Genomic DNA, 25,879 nt, shown 5'->3' on the forward strand with positions numbered 1-25,879 from the left:
CAGTAAAATTCAAATACACACTTCATATTTCACTTCTCTTGCATTTTTAGAATGATGACAGTAAAATTCAAATACACACTTCATATTTCACTTCTCTTGCATTTTTAGAATGATGACCCTTGAGTTAATCTATGTGATAGAGCAGAGATTCATTTTAATAGAAGAACTCGCAAGGAGGGAAAATGAAAATGTAGCATGATGAAGAGAGCCCTGGTCTAAGACAAGCCCTTATCTAAATCTCATATCTGCTCTTTATGACTTGGAGGATATCACTTTATTTCACTTATTTTTTTTTCCCTTAACCTTATGGAGCTTAAACAAATATTCAAGGAAAATTTAAACTGAAGTAAGCTTTGGAATAAGAATGTCCTGAAGTTTCCATGTATTTGGCTTTGTTGTCAATGCTGTAAATACATTTAGCCACTGGTTTTCTAGTTGGCATATGGTTATAGGATCTCAGAAATAAGTGCTTTTCTGTATATGTATGGTATTTTTAGATATAAAATATAGACTATTCATTTCATGCATATGTTCTCTTTCTGCTAAGGGAAAAAAAACAACCTTTACAAAGAGGTTTTCTGCTCTTCACTTTATCAGCTGACAAGTAAGCAGTTGTTTTGATTCTGGGATTCTTTCTATTGACAATTCTGTGCCTCTTTCCATTTAATTGTATTTGCCATTATGTCCCACTAAGTAGTTAACTCTGCATTTTAGAAAATTCAGAAGCTAAAGGGAGTGATTTGAAAGCGCTGTTGAATAGTTTTCTTATTTATAATAGTTCAAACTGTGTTAAGCTTTATCACAGACTTTTAAAATGTGAGAACCACTTGCGTGTGTGTGTCTGGATGAAAATTATGTCTGAGAGAAAAACAAAATTATCTTTAAGAGACTGAGTAATCAAGACAAGGTAAAAAAATAAATAAATAAAACAAAGCAAAAACAACACCAAAACGATTGTCTTCCCAACTTATTTATATAAGAATAACTTTTGAATATTTACATAAGCTTTCAAAGGAGAAATTTATTTGCAGTTATACATTAGGTTTAATTTGTGGACAATCAAGTTCCTCAAGGGTTTCTTCTTATGCTAAATTCTCTCACCAGGCAATAACAAGTATGACCTGCATTTCGATTATCAAGTATATATGACTATTCCAGATTTACATCTCCAGACCAGACCTCCTGGGAGCTGCAGACTCTCCATTCCAAATGCTTACTCTGCATTACCACTTGGAGGTCTCAAACGTATGGTACTCTCAAAGGCACTTCCGTCACCAAATCTGTTCCTTCCCTGATAATTTATCAAAAATTATCCAAAAATATAGGCATGCTCTGTAATTCAGGCACTGTATGAGTTACTACAGTACAGCAGAGAACAAGACAGTGTCTGCCTTTCTGGGGGGGTCCAGTGAGCAGAAGCTAGAGGTAGAAATGGAAGTATCTTCATGGATACTTCTTCCATATCTAATTTATCATCAAGTCATGCCATTTTTATATCAGTTCATCTAATTTGTAACTCTATGACTATCTAGCTTAAGCCACAATTTTTATCCACACAATTTTTATCACTTATGTTCTCCAAAGTGTACTTCTCACACCTACTCTGCACTTTCCTAAACCAATTCCTACAAGGGATAGGCGAAGTCGTCTTTCAAAACACAGTGTTGCCATATAATATTCTCTCCTCTTAAAATCCTTCAGTGACTTTCCGTTGTTCTTATTTTAAAACTATAGTTTTTTTTTTTGTTTTGTTTTGTTTTTGTTTTTTTTTTTTTTTTTTTTTTTTTTTTTTTTTTTTTTTGTTTTGAGACGGAGTCTTGCTCTGTCGCCCAGGCTGGAGTGCAGTGGCCGGATCTCAGCTCACTGCAAGCTCCGCCTCCCGGGTTCGCGCCATTCTGCCTCAGCCTCCCAAGTAGCTGGGACCACAGGCGCCGGCCACCTCGCCCGGCTAGTTTTTTGTATTTTTAGTAGAGACGGGGTTTCACCGTGTTAGCCAGGATGGTCTCGATCTCCTGACCTTGTGATCCACCCGTCTCGGCCTCCCAAAGTGCTGGGATTACAGGCTTGAGCCACCGCGCCCGGCCAAAACTATAGTTTTTAACATATCCCTCAGGGTGCCAAATAATCTGGCCTCTGCTGGTCTTTCTAGCCTGACCTGCTGCTCCTCTTTCTCCTTTATCTCTGCACTTCAGCCATATTTCCATTTTTAAATGTATTCAGTGTCTCTTAGTGCAGTCTTACTTACCTTTCCTTCCTCATCTCAAATCTCATTTTCTCTATGAACCTGTCCTTAATTCTCAGACAAGATCAAGTGATCATTATATGCATTTATTACCTCCTGAACGTCATAAAACATGCTTCATATGTTTGTATAATATATGAGTTAATATCTGTCTTTTCTAATGGTGTACAAGTTTCATAATGGAAGAGATTTCCATCTGTTATTTTCAATTTTATACCTTTTACATCTAGAACAATGTCTAGCACACAGCCGATGCACAATAGATAAAATATTGAGGCTTCAGGAGTATGTCATATTACACTTATCAGACCTGTAGCAGATGCGGTCAGTCATATCCCCTCACCCTATTCTAGGACAATCACACATGGTTCCTTTACATACTTGCAGTCTTCTGTGTCTCTTTGCCTAGTGGTATTCTCTAGCTGTGAGAGCATGGCTGCCAAGGAAAGCCTCGAAGTGCTGTAGAGTTAATGTCCCTGGAATGACATTCAGCCAGTGAGGGATGGGAATCTCAGGGTGTGTTGCACAAAGACTCTCAGAGGGTCCTGAGTAGTATTGACACCCAATTGCCTACAGCAATAACTTGCTTATTTATTCACCCCTTACAACACATCTCCCTTCTGCTCTCTCACTTTTCTACTTCTTCACAGTATTTCCTGGCATCCCCTCCCTGCAAAACCACTTGTACCCACATCATCATCTCAGAGTTTGTTTATGGAGAAACCCAAACTAAGAAGGAGCTAGAGCATTGCAGAATGTCAGGGGTACTATTCTAGTGGCACTAATCACGTTGTATTCTATTTCTCAAAGTACCCCTTACATTAGAACATGAAAATAAAAATTATGAAAGAAATAGTTCAGGACAAGATTTTGATAATAACTAAAAGTTTTAGTTAAAAACTTTCAACTAAGCTGGATGCAGTGGCTCATGCCTATAATCCCAGCACTTTGGGAGGTCGAGGCAGGCGGATCACCTGAAGTCAGGTGTTCAAGACCAGCCTTATCAACATGGTGAAACCTTGTCTCTACTAAAATTACAGAAATTAGCAGGGCATGGTGGTGGGTGCCTGTAATCCCAGCTACTCGGGGGGCTGAGGCAGGAGAATCGCTGGAACCCTCGATGTGAAGGTTGCAGTGAGCTAAGACCACGTCATCGCACTCCTGCCTGGGTGACAGAGCAAGACTCCATCTCAAAAAAAAAAAAAAAAAAAAAAAAAAAAAAAAAACTTTCAACTGGTGTTTATTGACTTTATTGAATGTTTTCTGTATTTTAGGAGTAGAAGGGAGGAAGGGATGCATGAAAATATATAGCTACTATGTACCCATAAAATGTAAAAAAAAGGTATGACTTTGACCTTTTGGAATTTATGCTTCTATTGAACCTAAAACATTTTGGTATATGAGACTTTCTATTTCAAAGTGCTACTTTTGGCCTAAAAGATGATAACTGCAACTTGAGAGACTCAGAGCTAAAGCTGGGAGAGTTTGTCTCCTTGATGAACTGAATTGTCCATTTCATCCTAAGCATTAAGCAGAATAGATCATCTGATTTTTTAAAAATGTCATTTATTGTGTCTTCCTTCAGGCAAAAATAACATGAAGAATGACACAAAATAGCCTACTTAAGAGATCACTGCCAGAGTTCATCAAGGTTCTGATTCTTCCTACCCTCTTGAGTGCTTTGAATTTTCTTCTCAGTTATTTTTCAGTCTTCCATTTAATTCAATTCAACTAGTACTTATTGAACAAGAAGTATGCACCAGTTTGTGTGCTAGACACTGTAGAAAATTCATAGATACCTTTGAAATATGTACAATTTAGTGAGGGATATACATAATTATTATTACACAGTGTATATTTGAAATGGCAATGTTTAAAGAAATAGAAAGAACATGGTTTTGAGGACAAACAGGGAGATCATTCTAGAGAAAGAACATTGCAGGTGAGTATTGAAAGACAGGATGCAGCATTATGAGGCGGTAAGTGAGGTCACATGGTCGCTAGGTGTAGGCAAAAATAGTAAAAGTAAAGCACAGTAGGAAGGCGCAACCAAGAGCAGAGGGGGGTGGCCAGAACACATCTCAAGTGTGCAGTTTGCATAATGGAAAGAAAAAGTGGAAAGTTGGGTAGGAGCCTGGAGTAAATGCTGAATTCATAAGGACTGCCTTTATTCCATAAGCAAAGGAGCAGGAGCACATTAAAGGTATGAGGCCAGGGAATACTAATAGCAAGAATGTTTTGGTTGTAAATAATAGAAACTTGGTTCCAACTAGCTTGGGCAAAAAGGGAATTGATCTCAACTAGTGTGAACAAAATAGAAACATAGGAGGGGTAGGCATGGCTGGGCTCAGATGCTCAAATGATACTATGAGGAATCTTTTTCCACCTCTGGGGTGATTTTTTTTCTCTGGCGTTTTCATTATTCAGCAGCAAGATGACCATTAGGAGCCCCAGGGTTTTATCCCCAATCACTTTCAGTGGAAAGAGACACTCTATTTCTCTTAGCTCCAGGGGAAAGAAAACCAAAATAAAACGAAGTTAAAACAACAACAACAACAACAACAACAAAGGCAAAACCCAAAAAACTCCATGATCTTAAGTCTCATTGATGTGGATTAATTCACATGCCCATTCTGAACCAATCACAGTGGCCAGGAAGAAGGCCTGATAAAAGTGTAAAGTTTCTTGTTCAAAAAGTAAGAAAAGAGTGTTGTCAAAGGTGATTAAATATGAAGTTTCTTTCTTCTGCATTCACATTCAACTTGTCATGGTGTTTTTTATTTGCTGTTTAATGTCATTCTAAGTAAAGAAAATTTAAATTTTAAATGATTAGCATAGACCTTACCATTTCTCTTTATATGTGCAATGCCAGTTTTAAATGACATTTAATTCATATACAAATTCATCAAAATTACAAAATCTATGTTGTATAAACTTTCTCATGCATATGGATTTTGTTCTTTCCAGAACTGTAGAGATGCTGCATCATACTATCTTCACTTCTTGATATGTCCTCATTCTATCAATACTCTCTAGGTCCCACTCATTGATGAGTAGGGAAGGGCCAAAGGGAAAAGGAACTCTGAGTTGCCCCGTTTTTTCTTTTCCTTCTAGAATGTCATCATTTTCAGCTAAGTGGTTGCCTAATACAGGCATGTTACACTGGAAAAAATGAATACGATAGGGTTCTCTGGTCACCCGTGTTTCTTAGAACGCAATTGCCTTCTTTTCCTATTGAAGGAAATTCTGACTCAAAAGAAAAATGTGGCTTTCAGGGCCCTCAATTATTCAGTTTTAGATGCAAATGATACCTTCTTGCTTTGAATCTCACTGAACTCTAATGTACTGAAATTCTGTATTCACGGGGCAAATGTTATGAGTGAATGGGGTAGCATGGAGTGATGGACATTGTGCACATTTACTATGCTCACATGGAAACCTTATTGTCCCACTGGATTTTGCTTAAAAAACACAAGTTCAGAAACAAAATTATTACCTATTTTGAGACAGAGGCTGTAATGCATTAAGCCAAGTGTGAGATCCTTCTGACTGCAGGGTCCTGTATATTTACATGGCTCACACATTCCCCAGTGAAGCTGGCCCTGCAAGGGGGCAAGGAGTACTCTGTCTTAGTTTGGATTACTTGGTCATCCCTGGAGCCAAATTTCTCAATCAAAACCGTCTGACTCAGAAAGGGGGAGGGGATGATTCTCCAAGAGAAAGGGAGAATGGATTTTGGGCAAATGCAACAGATGTTCATTATAGGAACAGATAATTAGGGGGAATTGTCTGTTCTCTTTTCTCATCCACAAAATCCAAAGAAGTGTCCAGCCAAAGAATAATTGGAATTTTTTTCCCTGCAAAATGTCTCTTTATTTCTTGCTTTGCTTCATGGGAAATTCACCTCTGTTAAGAAAGAATAATCTAATCTGTCTGTGTCTATTTTTAGAGTTGATGCTATCTAGTACTTGTGAATAATGTTAAATAGGTAATCTGCTGATTGTTTGTGAATGGAGATGACCATATCTGTAGTGTGAGACTCCAAAGAAAATTTTCTTCAGAACGTTGCTGCTGGTGCTTGGCGGTGTGGAAGGTTGATTCCATGTGCTTGAGCTGTTTTATCACATGACTATGCGTACATGTCCTCGTTATTTATCTGAGACCAAGATGCCAAAAAATGCAATCTTCTTATTTGTATTTTCGATAATAATACAAAAATAATACATGAAACATAGTGCATGCTTATTAAATATTTCACTGACTGTTGAATGAGTGCCATATTCTTCAGTCTTTACTCGGAGGGGTTCTATTTTCTAGATTTAAATAGCAGTGACCACAATAGCTGGATGCGATATTCATTTAGACTTAAAAAAATGGCATCACATTGTCATTTTAGATGATTTTCCTGGGTGTCCACTGTCCAGGGCTTGACTTGCAAAAGTACATCTGAAGATTTTCCAGATTTTTGAAAGGAGTTCATTTCGGGAAGGTTGAACTATCCCATGGCTCACCTACTTATTCAGTGTAAAAGATAGTTTAATAAGAAAAGACTGGTCACATGCCCTGCTTGTACTTTTCACCCCAATGTTTTGCCTTGATCCTCTTTCTGCCTACCATACTCTTTCCCCAGATACTCAAAAGGCTTGCTACTCATCTGTTTTAGGTCTTTTCTCAAATGTTATCATCTTGGTGAAACTTCCACTGAACACACTATTTAAAATTGAACCTCTCTTCCTACCATGGTATTTCTATTCCTATTTCCTGTTTATTTTTCTCTAAAGCACTTATATCATTTGCCAGATAATATATATTACTTATTAATTTTTATGTGTCTGTCCCTAGATACTAGAATATAAGTCCAATAGATCAAGGACTTTTTACATTTTATTAACCACTCTATCTTGAGTATCGAATAGTTTCTGGCACATACTATGCTTAGTTAATATTTGTTCCAACTCCATTGAGTTGGAAAAGACCATGGCCCACCATGGAGACTGTGGCAGCCCATGATGGGCCATGGACCACATTTGGAGAAATCTGACTGATGAAGCACCAATTTATTAGTATATTAAAATGTTTTCCAAGCCCCTTGGATTTGCATCTTTTGACCCTTTCCTTTAGATTTGAGAAATTCTGTGTGCCACTAAAGGTAATCTGAGCAGTTCATATGTTAGTATTTTTCCAGCTCAAAGTCCGTTCTTATAAAGGAGATTAGAACTGGATGGCCCAGAACCTGCTGAAAACAAAAGTAGATGAAAAGATTGAGTTGTGACAGAATAGAGTATTCCTAATCACTAATTGAAACCAAAACCAAACTTATCCTTTATAATTCTATTTTGGTTTCAACTTAATAAGTTGAATTTACTTTCTGAATTCAATTTTTTTTTTCCTTCTAGCATCTCTTCACACATTCAGAGTGGTGAAAACTGAAATCAGTTTAATCCTTTAGAGCTGAGCTTATCATAATAAAATTGCCAACAAAAAACAGATACCAGTGGGATAGCAAAAGATAGTTCATGAAATGAAACAGCAGGTTGGTTGGAGGAGTGATTTCTGTGAGTAACTAACATGTAACCAGCATTTGCTTTATAGTAAATACCTTAATAGGTGTTATCCATGTATGTACATGAATCTTGTTAGCTAATTCAAACAATTCTGTGAGATTACTGTTATTGTTTTCCTTTTACTAATATGAAGCTGGAGCTCATGGAAATTAATTTTTTTTACAATCAAACAGCTAGTAATTACTGAATCTGCAATTCAACTCCATGTCTGCTCTTACCCAGAATTTATGCTCTAACCAATATATGCTGGACTGCATTAGAGAACTTAAATTTTCTAGCAGAATAAAGAAATGGATTTCATTGGTTGGTGATTTCTTCAGATAGGTGGTTTAAGCATCTTATATTTACATTCATTCAGTGCTTTGCACTTTTCAAAATTTTTTCATATTACCTCCCTCTGTCTTTTTCTCTGCCTCTTTCTTCATCTCTCTCTCTCTCTCTGTGTCTTTGTGTCCCCCTCTCTCTCTGTTTCCCCGCCTTATAAATGTATTTATTTTATTTTATTTTTTCCCAGAAGCTACTGTTTGTACGGTTTTTGATGATTGAAAAGACCAGTATATTATTGCCCTCTGAGATATCCTTGTAATGAATGGAATAAATGGATACTTTTCAGGTCTCTTTTCTCTTGACTGTAAATTGGTTGAAATGAGACAACATTATTTCATTAATAAAAATTTGATGGTAATTGGGAAAGGAGCTTGGCTATACTAAAATGAAAAATACCTTTTGGTATGCAAATGTTTTCTTCCTTAGGAAAATTAATCACATACATATGGTTTCAGGGGAATATTTAAATCACTTCCGGCATTAGTTTTCAAGGACCTTAAAAGCCTTCACATACTTAGTTCTAAAAGCACAGCATTAAACAGCTGAACAGACCCTCTATAAGCATTTATTTCAGCTATTTTATTTTGTGTTGGAAAACAATGCATAGAAAGTTGACTTGTGCGAAATCACAGTTAGTAAGTGGCTGAGTGAGATTTGAACCCAGATATGCTGGGGTTTTTTGTTTAAAAATCATTTCTCCGAATCACATGAACATAAAATGCACAAACAATACTTGCAAATCCAAACATAGTTCTAAAAAATAGCATGATAGCTGAATTAAATTATTGTATCTAATTCTAAATACTAATGTAATATTTCTCTTATGAGGGCCATAATCCAGAATTTTCCCTAATTTGGATAGTCCTCTATTCTTGTTTTGTTAGAGAAAGTGAAGACTGAGTTTACTGCCTCTACTAATACTGCTGCCGTTGCTACTACTGCTGCTGTTTCAAGTGATCCTTTATTGAGTGCCTATGAGAGCCAGGTGCTGTGATGGATACATTATGTGTTTATCAGTGGGGTCAGTCAGGAAACAGATACCACCCTAACTATTTTGAGAAGAAAGGAATGTAATACAGGGGATTAGGTGCTTAGAAAACCACTGAATGGTCTCCAAGAGTAAAGGTCAGGAAAGGCTGTCACATGTTTTCTATTTGCTGTAGATTTTCAGAGGATCAGGAAATTGCTGCTTTTTCTCCTGTTAAGAAAATTTATAAGATGTGGAGCATCAAGGAAGGTGACTCAAGGAGAGAAGGTCAAATGATTGCTTGTCACTGCTAGAGAAAGAGAAATATGCTTCGGCCATCTTCTGTCTTCCAAACTCACCAAAATTGGTAGAACCTAATCTGTGTCCAGAATCCTATCGGCAAAGGAGCCTGGGAAATCCAACTTTTAAGCTCCTAGTCTTTGCTATAAAAGGGAAAGTACAGCAAAGGGTGAAAAGGCTTCCAAATCTCAACAGACAACTTATAGCATACTATTTACTGTCTCATTAAATTCTGTGAGTAAGCATTATAGATGAGGAGACCTGAGACTTAGAAGTATTAAGGAACCATGTTAGTAGCCCTGGCTTGCATACTAGGTAAGATGAAAATGTTTGGTAAAGCAGAGAGCGATAAACGATAATGAAACAATTTGTTATTTGGTATTTCTAAAAGAAGCATTAAGGCAGTCATTGTGGGAAACACCAGGGACTTTACTGAATTTCCTTCCTTTGATTTTATGACTCTATCTCTCTCTATGTTATCTACCTAACTATTTTGAACTATAAAGATAGTGAGGGTGTGACTTATGGTCACAGCTGAACAGTGGAAGAAAAAGGCTTTGGACTCAGAAAGTCTCACTCTGGCACCTGGAATTAACCACCAAGCCAAATGTGTTATCATCGAGGGCACTCTACTTAGCACGATTATTTGTTAATTAGCATTCACCGTCATAACTTCTCTTTTGTTTATCCTGTGTCTGCAAAATATACTTTACTTACTGTCACCCAATTCTGAGAGGAAAATAATAAAGGTTGTATTATATTTTACACCTATTGCTTCAAGCTATAGAGCAAATGGTCAAGTATTTTTCTCCTTAAAGAAATAAATATCTCAAAGTAAATAGTCTTGACTTTTAGGGTGAAGTGAAACCAAGAAAACACACATGAGAATAAGGGAATGAAGGTTTCATATTATATAAGCAATGGCAACCACTCATCTATGAAGACAAGAAACTGAGGGGGCTGCATGTTATTATGAAGAGGTGGCAAGCATTGCACCAACAGGCAGCACCCTTGGGATCTAATTCCAACTACTTGTGTGCCTTCTAGAAAATTATTTAAGCACTGTGGATATGTTGCACAAATGTGAAAATTGGGGTTAGGTGGTTGCAAAGATTTTTTTTTTCTGCTCTGAAAATCAACTTTTGTGGTTTGTGAAACATTATAATAATATAAAGTTTATGCTTGCTTACCATCACCTGCTGATATTTTTCTTTTGTCTTTGAGATTTTGAAAGTTTAATAAATTTGAAATGAGGCAATTTTGAAGCAACTTATTTAAGCACAGATTTTTCATATTTCTAAGTACATTTCAGACAGGCAAAATTTTCACTTTTAAACATTTCTGTATCTGTTGCATATATTTTTAGTCCCAGCAGACAACTCCCAAGCTATTTAAAGAAAAAGATTTTTACAGATTATTACTAAATTTGCAAGTTTATAGGATGCATATCAGTTTTGGACCAAAGAAAACTAATTAGAATATAAGTTGGAAAAATAGCTGCATCTGCTCAATATCTGATTATTTTGAGGTTCAAAGCTGTACTTTTATTGCAATTACACTGCTTTTGTGTTTTTCTTCATTTTAGTTTTAGAAGTCATAGGCTGGAAAACCTAGCCATTTTAACCAACTCCCATTGAAGTGATTAATTCAAGGTATAGCTTATTCTCATCCAAATTGAATTAATGTAGTAGAAGAAATGGATCACTCTTTTTTGTCTGATTACTTTTAATTGGTCCCAGCTTAATAAGCAAACATTACTTTAATGAAGTTTCTGAGTTTATTATGGTGTGAAGCATGTTGGTGTGAGCTGGTGTGCTTTGGTTCCAGGATTAACTTGTCACCTTAGGACATGGCTGCTTTATACTAGTACACCATTTTGTCTTTAAGGATGGAATATAAGTTTATTCATTATCTAGGGTATGGGATGCATAGGGTAGAGGGCATTTTAAACTCTCTGTCTTCTCTGTTAGAAAATGTGTTGTGATAGACAAACATTGGAGAGAGAGAGAAAGACAGAAAGGTAAGGAAGTAAGGAATGGCTGCAAGAAGTAACATGTAGCAGTTCTTTTCCATCAGTGGTGTCATACATGGGTAAAAGCATGGCCCTAGAGTTAAAGAAAACTTGGCTCTAGTGTCAAATGAGTCACCAGTTATACCTATTTTGTAGGACAAGACACCTTATCTCTTTGGGTCTCAGTTTTCTCACAGTGAGGGATTGACCCTGGTGATTTTACCTGCTCTGAGATTCCATGATCCTATTATGTTCAACTACTGTGAAACTTGACCATAGTTAATTCAGTCCTTGGTAGTTCATTTCAGGCTCATCTTTTTTAATGTTTTGGTGAGAAAAATAAGAAAGAGACTTGCTAGAAATTGACAGAGAGAGAGCCATTCAGGGAGACAATCTTATCCTTCAATAATACCAATTCTATCCACTTTAGGAAAGTCAGATTAGTTTATCTGCAACTCTTTGCTTGAGCCTTTTTTTTCCTCCCAGAAGTTCTACCTCTCAGAATTTGCTAAAAAGTTGCTCTATTCTTTGAATTTTTTGTGTATTGAGGGTAAGTGTTCATCTTTCTCGTGTGTATGTAAGTTTCTAGGGTACTTAATTTCTTAATATTTAGAAGTACATATTCAATGCATGCTGTTTTCTTTTATGAAAGCTCATAAATGTAAAATATTTAATTTTCTTTTCTACATTATTTGAATTCTTTTTAATTCTTCTGATGGATATTTGATTTTAATACACTTTTAAATATAAAATAGTTTTAGATTTATACAAAAGTTGTGCAGATCACCCACACCTGATTTTACCTATTATTAATATCTTACATTAACATTACAATTAATGAGCCAACACTGACACATTATTATCAACTAAAGTTCACATTTTCCTCAGATTTTCTTAGTTTTTGCCTAATGTCTTTTTTCTGTTCTAGAATCCTATCTATGATACCACATTTCACATAGCCCTGTTTCCTGAGGCTCCTCCTGGTTGGGACAGCTTCTCAGACTTTGCTTGATTTTCTTGACTTTGAAGATTTTGAAGGAGTTCTGTTCATGCATTTTGTAGAACGTTACTGAGTGCCTATGAGAGCTAGGTGCTGTGATGGATACATTATGTGTTTATCAGTGGGGTCAGTCGGGAAACAGATACCACCCTAACTATTTTGAGAAGAAAGGAATTTAATACAGGGGATTAGGTGCTTAGAAAACCACTGAATGGTCTCCAAGAGTGAAGGTCAGGAAAGGCTGTCGTGTGTTTTCTATTTGCTGTAGATTTTTTAAAGGATTAGGAAATTGCTGCTTTTTCTCATGTTAAGAAAATTTATAAAATGTGGAGCATCAAGGAAGATGACTCAAGGAGAGAAGGTCAAATGACTGCTTGTGACTGCCAGAGGAAGAGAAATATGCTTCGGCCATCTTCTATCTTCCAAACTCGCCAAAATTGGTAGAACCTAATTTTGTAGAACATTTTTCAGTAGTGATTTATATTGTGATTTGCTTATGATTACACTGCTGTTATGGAAATTTGGGAGGGAGACCACAGAAGCAAAGTGTCATTATCATCATGTCATAGCAGGGGCACATACTTATCAACATATGCAACCACTGTTGATATTAACTTTGATTATCTGGCTGAAGTAGTGTTTGTCAGGTTTCTCCACTATAGATTATGTTTCCCCTCCTTGAGAATGGGGTATCTTTGTAAATGATTTGGAATTCTTCGGCATAAGAAACTTATTAGTTCCCTCTCATCTATTTATTTAATTAGCTATTTATATTAGTATGGGTTAATGGATATTTATTTTATATTTTAGGTTATAATCGAATATAATTTTATTATTACCGTTCCTGCTTTGGCCATTAGGAGCTCTTGCAGTTAGCTCATGTGCCATTATTTTGTCACATGTCTATCAATGTGGGTTTGTTTCTTTCTATTCTTGAGTAAAACAGGCTCCAGACTCATCTTGTACATTTACTGCCCCAGTCTTAGAATCAGGTATTTCTCTAAAGATATTTGGTTCCTTTATTGGAGAAAGGTATTAGAAACCAAGATCTAGCCTTTAGGTGTTGCTGCTGGTGTGTTGTCTCTTGTAGGTAATTATAGTTGACAGAACAAGAAAATATATATGTGTATGCTAAGCTGTGCATAAACGCGCACACATGCACATCTCTAAACATTTCCATCAGCATCTATATTAAGCTCGACAGGAGTTCATACTGATGTTCCCAACTGTAAACATTACCACATGAATTTTTCTTGTCTTGTCTCTTTGCTTGTCTCATCATCCATTATCCATTTACTTTATTGTAAAATTACAATATTCATGTGTAGTTTTAAAATAACTGTTAACTATATCCACAGGGAAAACACCTTTATCAAGGAGAGTATAACACTTATGTTAAGTTTCCTTTGCATTTAGTCTTACAGTCTTTACTCCTTTCCAAAGTTACTTAGATGAGCACACCTTCAGCAAAATTATTCCATGCATTTTTTCATGCATTTTTAATAGTTATGTTCTTTTGTCACGGTCTGCATTCCGTATTTGAATGATTTTTTGTGAATGCCAACTTAATGTCTTTGGATATTCTGTTTTATTTCTTTCAGTTACTTCTCATCCCTTTCTTTCTTCCCCCCTTCCCACGAATGTATCTGCTAGCATGCCATTTCTTGCGTTGCATTATGATTATTTGTTTACATACCTATCTTATTCTCTACTGATATATTTTGGATTTTTGTCCCCACCCAAATCTCATCTTGAATTGTAATTCCTAATACTGGAGATGGGGCCTGGTGGGAGGTGTTTGGATCCTGGAGGCAGATCCCTTATGGCTTGATGCTGTCTTCATGATAGTGAGTTCTTGCAAGAGCCCATCATTTAAAAGTGTGTGACTCCTCCTGCTCACTCTCTCTTGCTCCTGCTTTCACCATATGAAGTTCCTGTTTCTGCCTCACCTTTTACCATGAGTAAAAGCTTCCTGAGGCCTCCTCAGAAGCAGGTGCTGGTTGGCATTATGTTTCCTGTACAGCCTGCAGAACTGTGAGCCACATAAACCTCTTTCTTGTATATTACCTAGTTTCAGATATTTCTTTATAGCAATGCAAGAATGGCCTAATACCACCCACTACACAGTATACTCTTCCTGAGCTGAAATTATCTTCTCCCTAGTGCCTAGTGTGACATTTGTGATACAGTAAGTGCCAATTAAATGTTTGTATCAATGAGTCTTTGAGTCTTGGGTGAGCAGAGTAACATTGTCATATATCAGGGTTATATAGTTGGGTTGCCTTCAGATAGAAAGTTAAGCTGCTTTTTAGGTATTTACCTGTAAAATGTGACCTTATACAGGGTAATATCCGAGAGTGGAGTCTCTGTCATCAAAATGTCTAGCAGTGGGTCCTGGCTCCACCACTTACAAGTTATGTGACCTTGGAAAGAGAACTTAACTTCTTTATCCCCCAGTAAAACCTAAGTAATAATAAAATCAAGCTCACAGCATTATCCTGAGCTGAATGAGAAAATACTTACAAAAGCATTTGACACAAGGCCTAGCACATATGGCTTTAAAAAGGCAAACATTATTATTATTGAATTACTTTCATGTAATGTTATTCTTAAGAGGCATATCTAAATTATTCTTTCTTCTTTTCCATTTCCTTTGATAGAATAATTTAATCTAAGTACTATTCCTTTATTTCTACAGATTTGATTATTTTTCTCCTAATATTTGTGTGTGTGCATGTCCTCTTCCTGAGCAGTGAGTAGAATAATTATTTCTCAGAACATACTCCCTAGTTTGGCTTCTGGCTTGAGAGGTAATTATTTTGGCATTATCTTCCACTGCCCTGCATTTGCCATCTGTTGGCAACATCATTGAAATCATCTGAGTCTTCTGTAGTCTGGCAGTATTTTATCTTTTTATTGGCTCTACCTCCAACTTAAGTTTTATCTCCAAAATGCGGAATGTGGCTAATTTCTGAAGTAGGCCTGAATATTTTGGGGTTTTGTAGGACATCTGTAGTCTGCAATTTGGAAAGGTACCTGTCTTCCTTCCCAAAACCCTATTAAATATGAGAGAAAAGAATAACTTGAAAGTAAAAAATGGCTGAATTTAGGTTAATTTTGGTTTATGCTATCATTTTATTAACTCAGAACTATCCAAAAAATGACCCGACTTTGTAATTTCTACACTACAAATGGAAATTATCTTTTAACACTGAGACATTTTTAAAGAAAATCCATGCCTTACAATACTTCAACACGACTGTCTAGTTCTGGATTCTGTCAATTTCCCCATAGGTCTTCCAACTGCTTGATGTTCTTTTAAAATGCCATTTTCAAGGACTATTCAACAGGCTGAGTTTGCATCCCCAGAATCACTGCCTTTCATGTCATATGAAGGATATTCTCACTCTGTCACATCCTTCTTTTCCTGTTCACATTTGTTATTTATCTTGCATCTGGATCTATGCCAAAGCCGCCTGTAAATCTTAACAGAGTGCCTCTTAGCCTCTGAATTCCCTTTATCTGTCATGGAAGCATATTCTTGAAAGAACTCCAGGAGGGTAGTTATAATGAGTGATCCTCTCATTTTCCCCATTCTTTCTTTCAGACTTGCCAAAGAAGCTGCTTATTTCACAGAAGGATGGTGCTGGCTAAAAGATGCTTCCTTGAAACTGAGAGACTGCTGCCTTAGACAGGTCTCCTTGAAGAGGTATTTGATTTGCATTTTAATCGTTGGAGCTAAAAATCTGTGAACATGAACTATTGAAAATACTAGCTCGAAAGTTTAGTTATCTGCATTGTTTCTGTTTGCATTCTGTACAGTCTGTCACTTAGGAACATACTGAAGTAAATTAAATATGCATGTTTGGATACACATTAGAATTTCACATTTACTTGATAAAAGCTGCAACTATCCTTTAGACAAAAAGTACATACATAACTAACAAAAAGATTGATAATGTCTAGAGTTGGTAAAAGCGTGGGGAAGTAGTTACAATCATTCTTACATCTTGCAGACAAATACTGATTGCAGCAACATTTTTGGGAAATTAATCTGGCAGCATCTATCCTAGCTTTGAGTCTCTTGTATTCCTTTATCAATTCATTTAATAAAAATCAAGTGAGCATTTACTATGTGCCAGGCACAATTTTAGTTACTGGGGATATGGCAGTGGAAAAAGTAAGTCCTTACCCCTGTGGGTGGTACTCTTATTTGGAGTAGGACTGGAAACAGAAAATAAACAAATAAACAAGTAAATCCAAAGTATGTCAAATGTAATTAATGCTTTGAACAAAATAAGGTGAGGTAGGAGGAGAAGAGCTACTTCTTTTGGGGAGGTATGTTACTGGTTTTATTTAGCATTTAGCATGTTCTCGAAGGGCGCCGCTAAGAAGGTAACACTTGAGTGGAGACCTGAAGAATGTGAGAGAGTAGGGCATGCAGAGACCTACGCAAAGAGAGCTCCAAGTAGAGGGAACAAGAAAATGCAAGAAATTCCAAGGTGAAGGCTTGCATTGTGTTGGATTCAGGGAATAGTGCTGAGGCCAGTGTGTCTGGAGTGAAGGAACTGTTGTGGGGAGTGGTAGGAGATGGGGTCAGAATGATACCGAGGGTGAAGATGAGCAATTCACAGAGAGACACAGGTCATCGAACGACTTTGTCTTTTACTCTAAGAGAACTGACAGACCACTGATGGATTGGGGCAGAAGACTGACACAATCTAAGTTACAATTTTTATGTACATGATAAAAGAGCAAGGACAGAACAGGCACACTAGTTAGACGATTGCAGCAATCTGGAGGCTATTGCTTTTAATTTCTGTGTAAATAAACACATCAGAACATAAGGCTGTGTGTGCAGGGGTGTTTGTTACAGCACTGTCTTATGTCACCTAATTACAGAAAACACTGAATGCATACTATATCGATAGGGGACTGGTTGGATAAATACTGCTACATACATACAATGGAATAGCATATATGTATTAAAAGAGTGAGTTAGGACTGGGTGTGGTGGCTCACACCTGTAATCCCAGCACTTTGGCAAGCCTAGGCAAGAGGATTGCTTGAGGCCAGGAGTTCAAGAGCAACCTGGGGAACATAATAAGACTCCATCTACAAAAAAGTTTCAAATATTAAAAACTTAGGTGGGCATCGTGGTGTGCACCTGTAATTCTAACTACTCAAGAGGCTGAAGTGGAAGGATTGTTTGAGCCCAGGAGTTTGAGGCTGCAAGGAGCTATGATCACATCACTGTACTCTAACCTGGGCAACAGGGTGAAACCTGTCTCTAAAGAAAAAAAAAAAAAAAAAAAAAGAATGAAAAGAAAAGAGTGAGTTAGAAATTTGATCTACTTGGTCTGTTGTCAAAGCTTGTGCTTTTCTGTGGTTTAACTCCTACATTACATAACTTTAAGTCAAATGGTAGTTTTGTTAATAGGAAAAAGGCCATGGGTCTTTGAAGGCTAGAAACCTGTTAACATTTATTTTCATACTCAGACAATTCATGATCTAGCATAATTGTTAGCATATAAGACTCACTCAACACTTAATTATTGAATAAATTGAATGGGAATCATAACTACATATCCTGTAATTTTTATATTTACCATAAAATCATACATACTAACACTGAGGAAAATTTTCATAATTTACTTCTTTTCCAAATGGAAATCTCCCTTGTGAGTAAGATTATAGAATAACACAAACATGCAGAATGTCTTTGTGTGTAAATTAGTGAGCATCATTTGAAGAAGAGCTATAAGTTATTATTTGGGATCTCTGTATATACTTTGCAAGGGAAATCACATCTGAATGTTCTTTATTGTATCATGTGCAGAACTCTGAATTCTGAATGAAATTTAGGTTCAGGCAGTTAAGTCCAAAAAAGTTTGTTCTTTGTGTGGATTTATGTACTTCAACTTTTATTTTAAATTCAGGGGTTATACGTGCAGGTTTGTTACAAGGGTACATTGCATGATGCTAAGGTTTGGGTTCTTTACATTTAAAGAATGTAAAGAGGTAGGAGGAGAAGAGCTACTTTTTTGGGGAGGTATGTTACTGGTTGTATGTAGCATGTTCAGGAAGGGCCCCTTCCCATACATTTGAAGAATGTAAAGAACTTTGGGTAGGACTAGCTTGACCTCTCATTTTGATATATTTTTTTAAAAGACAAGTATCTGTCCAGACATGGTGGCTCATGCCTGTAATCCCAACAATTTGGGAGGCTGAGACTGGTGGATTGCCAGAGGTCAGGAGTTCGAGACCAGGGTGGCCAACATGTTGAAACCCCATTTCTACTAAAAATGCAAAAATTAGCTGGGTGTGGTGGCAGGCACCTGTAATCACAGCTACTTGGTAGACTGAGGCAGGAGAATCACTTGAACCTGGGAGGTAGATGTTGCAGTGGGCCGAGATCATGCCATTGCACTCCATCCAGCCTGGGTGACAAGAGTGAAACGCCACTTCAAAAAAAGAAACAAAAGACAAATATATTTGTTTTCCTAATAGTTAATTATTTACACTGTTCATTTTTCTGGTATCTAAAGCTTTGATTCTCACTGCAGTGAACATTTAAGATAATTTTTCAGTAGGATTTTCTTGCCCAATACCTCCTTTACAAGCTTCCTTGAAGTAATATTATCCTAATGTTGTTCTTGAGTTGTTTTAAGCCCTCAATATATAAACAAAACATTGAAAATAATCTTTTATCATAAAGAATATGCATATAGATATATTTCAAGTGATATTAAGCATAAGTAGAAAAATGTACATAGAAGAATGTTATTATCCATGATCTTATCAGCTGATTATATCCATAAAACATTTTGTTGAATAATCTTCCATGCTATCATTAATTCATTCATTGGCTCATTTATTTAGTCCTTCAGTTTGTTTAATAAATATTACTGCTTTCCTACCTTGTGCCAGGTACTGGGTGTTGGGAATATATTAGTGAAATAAGGCTATGAGGTCTTCAACCTCAAGGAGTAAATAATACAGGAGGAGAATCAGACAATAAAGATGTATTTATATGTTGCGAGAAGTCAGGGACCCCAAACGGAGGGACCAGCTGAAGCCATGGCAGAAGAACATAACTTGTGAAGATTTCATGGACATTTATTATTTCTCCAAATTAATACTTTTGTAATTTCTTACGCCTATCTTTACTGCAATCTCTGAACATAAATTGTGAAGGTTTCATGGACACTTATCACTTCCCCAATCAATACCCTTGTGATTTCCTATGCCTGTCTTTACTTTACTCTCTTAATCCCATCATCTTCCTAAGCTAAGGAGGATGTATGTCACCTCAGGACCCTGTGATGATTGCGTTAACTGCACAAATTGTTTGTAGAGCATGTGTGTTTGAATTATGAAATCTGGGCATCTTGAAAAAAGAACAGGATAACAGCAATGTTCAGGGAACAAGAGAGATAACCTTAAACTCTGACTGCTGGTGAGCCAGGTGGAACAGAGCCATATTTCTCTTCTTTCAAAAGCAAATAGGAGAAATATCGCTGAATTCTTTTCTCAGCAAGGAACATCCCTGAGAAAGAGAATGGCCTCTGAAGGTAGGCCTCTGAAATGGCCCCTTTGGGGGTGGCTGTGTTTTACAGTCAAAGGCGAAGGGATAAACTTACATTAGCAAGTTTTTTAGTGGTGATTTGTGAGCAATGTATAATGCACAGTATTTGTAGTCTTTTATCCCTCACTCCCTTCCTGCCCTTTCCCCTTGAGTCCCCAAAGTCTATTGTGTCATTCTTAGGCCTTTGCATCCTCATAGCTTACCTCCCACTTATGAGTGAGAACATATGATGTTTGGTATTCTGTTCCAGAGTTACTTCACTTAGAATAATAGTCTCCAATCTCATCCAGATCCCTGTGAATGTCATTAACTCATTCCCTTTTATGGCTGAGTAGTATTCCATCATATATATATATACACACATATATATAATATATATATAATATATATATGTTCACACACACACACACACATATATATATATATATATGTATGTATGTATGTAACAGTTTCTTTATCCACTCATTGACTGATGGGCATTTGGGTTGGTTCCATGATTTTGCGAATTGTGTGCTATAACCGCTATGCAGTATCTTTTTGTATAAAAACTTTTCTTTTCCTTCTGGTGATCCCAGTAGTGGATGCTGGTCAAATGTCGTCTATTAGTTCTTAAGAATGCCACCGCGTTTTTCCTAGGATTGTACTGTTTTCTCCCCCGCGTTGGAAGTTCCTGTTCAAGGCTAACATGCCAACATCTACTATTTTTTGATTTTTTTGATTATGGCCATTCTTGCGGTAAGATGGTATCCTTGGGTTTGATTTGCATTTCCCTGGATTATTAGTGATGTGAGCATTTTTTTATTGTTGGTCATTTATATATCTTCTTTTGAGAATTATCTATTCATGTCCTTAGCCCACTTTTGATGGGATTTTGTTTTGTTCTTTTGATTTGTTTGAGTTAATTGTAGATTCTGGATATTAGTTCTTTTCAGATGTACAGATTTTGAAGATTTTGCCCACTCTGTGGGTTGTCTTTTTACCCTGTTGACTATTCCTTTTGCCATGCAAAAGCTCTTTAATTTAACTAAGTCTCAACAATTTATCTTTGTTTTCACTGCATTTGTTTTTGGGTCCTTGATCATGAAATTCTTGCCTAAGGATTTCAAGCGATTTCTAGAAGGATTTTCCAATGTTATCTTCTAGAATTTTATAGTTCTAGGTTTTAGATTTAAGTCCTTTATCCATTTGAGTTGATTTTTGTATAAGGTAAGAGATGAGGATCCAGTTTCATTCTGCACGTGGCTAGCCAATTATCCCAGCACCATTTTGGAAAAGAGTGTCCTTTCCCCATTTTATGTTTTTGTTTGCTTTAATGAAGATCAGTTGGCTTTAAGAATTTGGGTTTATTTCTGGGTTCTTTATTCTGTTCCATTGGTTTATGTGCCCGTTTTTTTATACCAGTACCATGCTGTTTTGGTGACTATGGCCTTATAGTATAGTTTGAAATCAGATAATATAATGCCTCCAGATTAGTTCTTTTTGCTTAGTCTTGCTTTGGCTATATGGGCTCTTTTTTGGTTCCATATGAATTTTAGAATTGTTTTTTTCTAATTATGTGAAAAGTGATGGTGGTATTTTGACAGCAATTGCATTGAATTTATAGATTGCTTTTGGCAGTATGGTCATTTTCACAATATTGATTCTACCCATCCATGAGCAAGGGATGTGTTTCCATTTATTTGTGTCATCTACAATTTCTTTCAGCAGTGTTTTGTAGCTTTCCTTGTGGAAGTCTTCCACCTCTTCAGTTAGTTATGTTTCTAAGCATTTTATTTTTTTTGCAGCTATTGTAAAAGGGATTGAGTTCTTGATTTGATTCTCAGCTTGGTTGCTGATGGTGTGTAGAAAAGCTACTGATTTGTGTACATTAATTTTGTATCTGGAAACTTTGCTGAATCGTTTGATCAGTTGTAGGAGCTTTCTGTAAGAATCTTAAGGATTTTCTATGTAAACGATCATAGCATCAGCAAACAGCAACAGTTTGCCTACCTCTTCACTGATTTGGATGCCTTTTATTTATTTTGCTTGTCTGATTGCTCTGGCTAGGACTTTCAATACTGTGTTGAAGAGTAGTGGTGAGAATGGGCATCCATATCTTGTTCCAGTTCTCAGAGGGAGCTTTCAATTTTTCCCCATCCAGTAATATGTTGACTGTGGATTTGTCATAGACAGCTTTTATTGTATTGAGGTATGTCCTTCTCTCAAGGGTCAGGTTTTTTATCCAATTTTCTAGATTCTTTTGTGATGAATGAGTGAGTCATTTCTCATTACTCCATCATAGTGTAAATAAGAAGTCTCAATTACATAACCATTTTAAAATTATTTTTTTTTTTAGTTAACAATATGCCATAGTAATATATTCTTTCCAATGAGTGTAAATACACATTCTTTTCAATGCCTTCATAATATTTCATTGCATAGATCTTCATAATTTATAACAAATATCTTACTGATGGACATTTAGATTAGTTCCATTTGCTGACATTATTATAATTCTGCAAAAATAATTCTAATGAATGTATTTTGCATTAGTAATAATCAATGATTTCTCTACAATAAACACTAAAATTAAATTTGAGTCAAAGGCAATTCACCTCATACTTGATAGATACTGCTATAACAATTCAGGAAATAGACTAGTTAATCCTTATGTTATATATAGTGAATATAGCTAATCATATGCTTCTTTCTTAACAGTTAAATTTTCAAAAATTTTGCATTTGTATATAGCAAAAGCACTACTAAGAAGAAAGTTTATACCTATAAGTGCCTACATCAAAGAGATGAAAAACTTCAAATAAAGAATCTAATTATGCATCTTAAAGAACTAAAAAAGCAAGAGCAAACCAGCCCCCAAATTAGTAAAAGAAAAGAAATAATAAAGATCAGGGCAGAAGTAAATAAATTTAAAATTGATAAGACAATTCAAAAGATTGGTGAAACAATTTTTTTAAAAGGTTAAACAAAATTGACAAAACTTTAACCAGACCAACTGAGGAAAAAAGGGAGAAGATCCAAATAAATAAAATCAGAAATGAAAAAGGAGACGTTGCAACTGATACTGCAGAAATTCAAAGGATCATTAGTGGCTACTGTGAGCAACTATATGCCGATATAATCTAGAAGAAATGGACACATTCCTATATACATACAACCTACCAAGATTGAACCAGGAAGAAATTCAAAACCTGCATAGACCAATAACAAGTAACTACATTTAAGCCATAATAAAATTCTCCCAGTAAAGGAAAGCTTAGGACCTGATGGCTTCACTGCTGAATTCTACCAAACATTTAAAGAAGAACTATTATCAATCCTTTCAAACTTTCCCAAAAAATAGAGGAGAAAGGAATACTTCTAAACTCATTTTATGAAACCTGAATTATTCTGATACCCAAGCAAGTAAAGGTCACATTAAAAAAAAATACTACAGGCCAATATTTCTGATGAATATTGATGCAAAAATCCTCAGCAAAATCAAATTAAACAATACATTAAAAAGAACACTCATCATGACCTTTCTCCTTGGGATGCAAAGATGATTCAACATATACAAATCAATCAATATGATACATTATATCAACAGAACGAAGGATAAAACCATATGATTATTTCAAGTAATGCTGAAAAAACATTTGGTAAAATTCAACATCCCTTCATGATAAAACTCTAAAACAACTGCAGATATGAGTAACATACTTGAACATAATAAAAGCCGTATATAGCTGACCCACAGCTAGTATCATGCTGAATGGGAAAAAACTGAAAGCCTTTCCCCTAAGATCTAGAACCCACGAAAATGCTAATTTCACCACTGTTATTCAACATAGTACAGGAAATCCTAGCTGGAGCAATCAGACAAAAGAGAGAAATAAAGAGCATCTAAATTGGAATGGAAGTCAAATTATCCTTGTTTGCAGATAACATGATCTTATATTTGGAAAAACATGAAGGCTAAAGAAAAAAACTATTTGAACTGATAAATTCAGTAAAGTTGCAAGTTACAAAATCAACATACAAAAATCAGTAGCATTTCTATATGCCAACAGTGAGCAATCTGAAAAAGAAAAAAGAAATCCCATTTGCAATAGCCATGAATAAAATTGAATACCTAGGAATTAACTAAACAAAACTAGTGAAAAATCTCTATAATTAAAACTATAAAACACTGATGAAAGAAATTGAAGAGGACACCAAAAAAATTAAAAAATATTCTATGTTCATGGATTGAAGAATCAGTATTGTTAAAAAAGTCCATACTACAGAAAGCAATCTACAGATTCAATGCAATCCTTATCAGAATATCAATGACATTCTTCACAGAAATAGAAAAAACAATCCTCAAATTTATATGGAACCACAAAAGACCCAGAATAGCCACAGTCATCCTAAGCAAGAAGAACAGAACTGGAGGAATCACATTCTTGACTTCAAATTATAGTAGAGGGCTATAATAACCAAAACAACATGGTACTGGCATAAAAACAGACACATAGACCAATGGAATACAATAGAGAACCCAGAAACAAACCACACACTTAAAATGAATTCATTTCTGACAAAGGTGCCAAGAATATGTGCTGGGGAAAAGACAGTCTCTTCAATAAATGGTGCTGAGAAAACAAGATATCCATATGCGAAGAATGAAACTAGACCCCTATCTCTTACCACATATAAAAGTCAAATCAAAATGGGTTAAAGACTTCAATCTAAGACCTCAAACTATAAAACTACTATGTGAATACATTGAGGGAAAATCTCCAGGACACTGGTCTGGGCAAAAATTTCTGGAGTAATACCCCACAAGCTCAAACAACCAAAGCAAAAATGAACCAATGGAATCACATTAAGTTAAAAAGATTCTGCACAGCAAAAGAAACAACCAAAAAGGTGGAGACAACCCACAGAATGGGAGAAAATATATGCAAAGTAATCATCAGATAAGGGATTAATAAACAGAATATATAAGGAGCTCAAACAACTCTATATGAAAAATCAATTCATCCAATCAAAAAATCAGAAAAGATTTAAATAGACATTTCTCAAAAGAAAATATATAAATGGCAAACAGACATATGAAAATGTGCTCAAAATCATTAATCTTCAGGGAAATGCAAAGCAAAACTGCAGTGAGATATCATTTTACACCAGTTAAAATGGCTTATATCCATTAGGCAATAATAAATGCTGGTGAGGATGCGGTGAAAGGAAACCCTCGTGTACTGTTGGTGGGAATGTAAATTAGTACAACCACTGTGGAGAAGAGTTTGGAAGTTCCTTACAAAACTAAAAATAGAACTACCATGTAATCTAGCAGTCCCACTGCTGGGCACATGCCCAAAAGAATGAAAATCAATATGTCAAAGAGCTATCTGAATTCTCATGTTTATTGCAACATTATTCACCACAGCTAAGATTTGGAAACAGCCTAACGGTCCATCAACAGATTGCACAACAGGGTGACTATAGTCAATAATAACTTAATTGTACATTTTAAAATAATTGAAAGAGTGTAATCGGATTGTTTGTAATGCAAAAGGTAAATGCTTGAAAGGATGGAAACCCCATTCTCCATGATGTGATTATTTCAAATTGCATGCTTATATCAAAACACCTTATGTGCACCACAAATATATACACCTACTATGTACCCACAAAAATTAAAAATAAGAAAATTTTTAAAAAGAAAAGAAAAAATAAATAATTTGCATTTTATGAGTATTTATTACCTTTTATTTGCTTTTAAAGAAATGTAATGCACCTTCTTTTGTAAACTTTAATAGAGCATTTTATTTTATTTTATTTATTTTATTTTTATTTTTTATTATACTTTAAGTTCTAGGGTACATGTGCATAACATGTAGGTTTGTTACATATGTA

The 25,879-nt window shown here is 35.7% G+C and overlaps 1 long non-coding RNA gene across 1 annotated transcript in view; it reads left to right on the top strand.

Moving 5' to 3' along the window:
• Nucleotides 1-4,304: 4,304 nt before the first annotated feature.
• Nucleotides 4,305-25,879, top strand: part of LOC108540035 (uncharacterized) — a 100,366-nt gene continuing 78,791 nt past the window's right edge. The window contains exons 1-2 of the long non-coding RNA XR_001888562.1: nt 4,305-4,445; nt 16,019-16,120. This is a non-coding gene — a long non-coding RNA (uncharacterized LOC108540035). The remainder of the gene's footprint in view (nt 4,446-16,018; nt 16,121-25,879) is intronic.

This window comes from Rhinopithecus bieti, unplaced genomic scaffold (assembly GCF_001698545.2).
Source record: "Rhinopithecus bieti isolate Rb0 unplaced genomic scaffold, ASM169854v2 scaffold_15850, whole genome shotgun sequence".
In the NCBI taxonomy this organism is placed as follows: domain Eukaryota; kingdom Metazoa; phylum Chordata; class Mammalia; order Primates; family Cercopithecidae; genus Rhinopithecus; species Rhinopithecus bieti.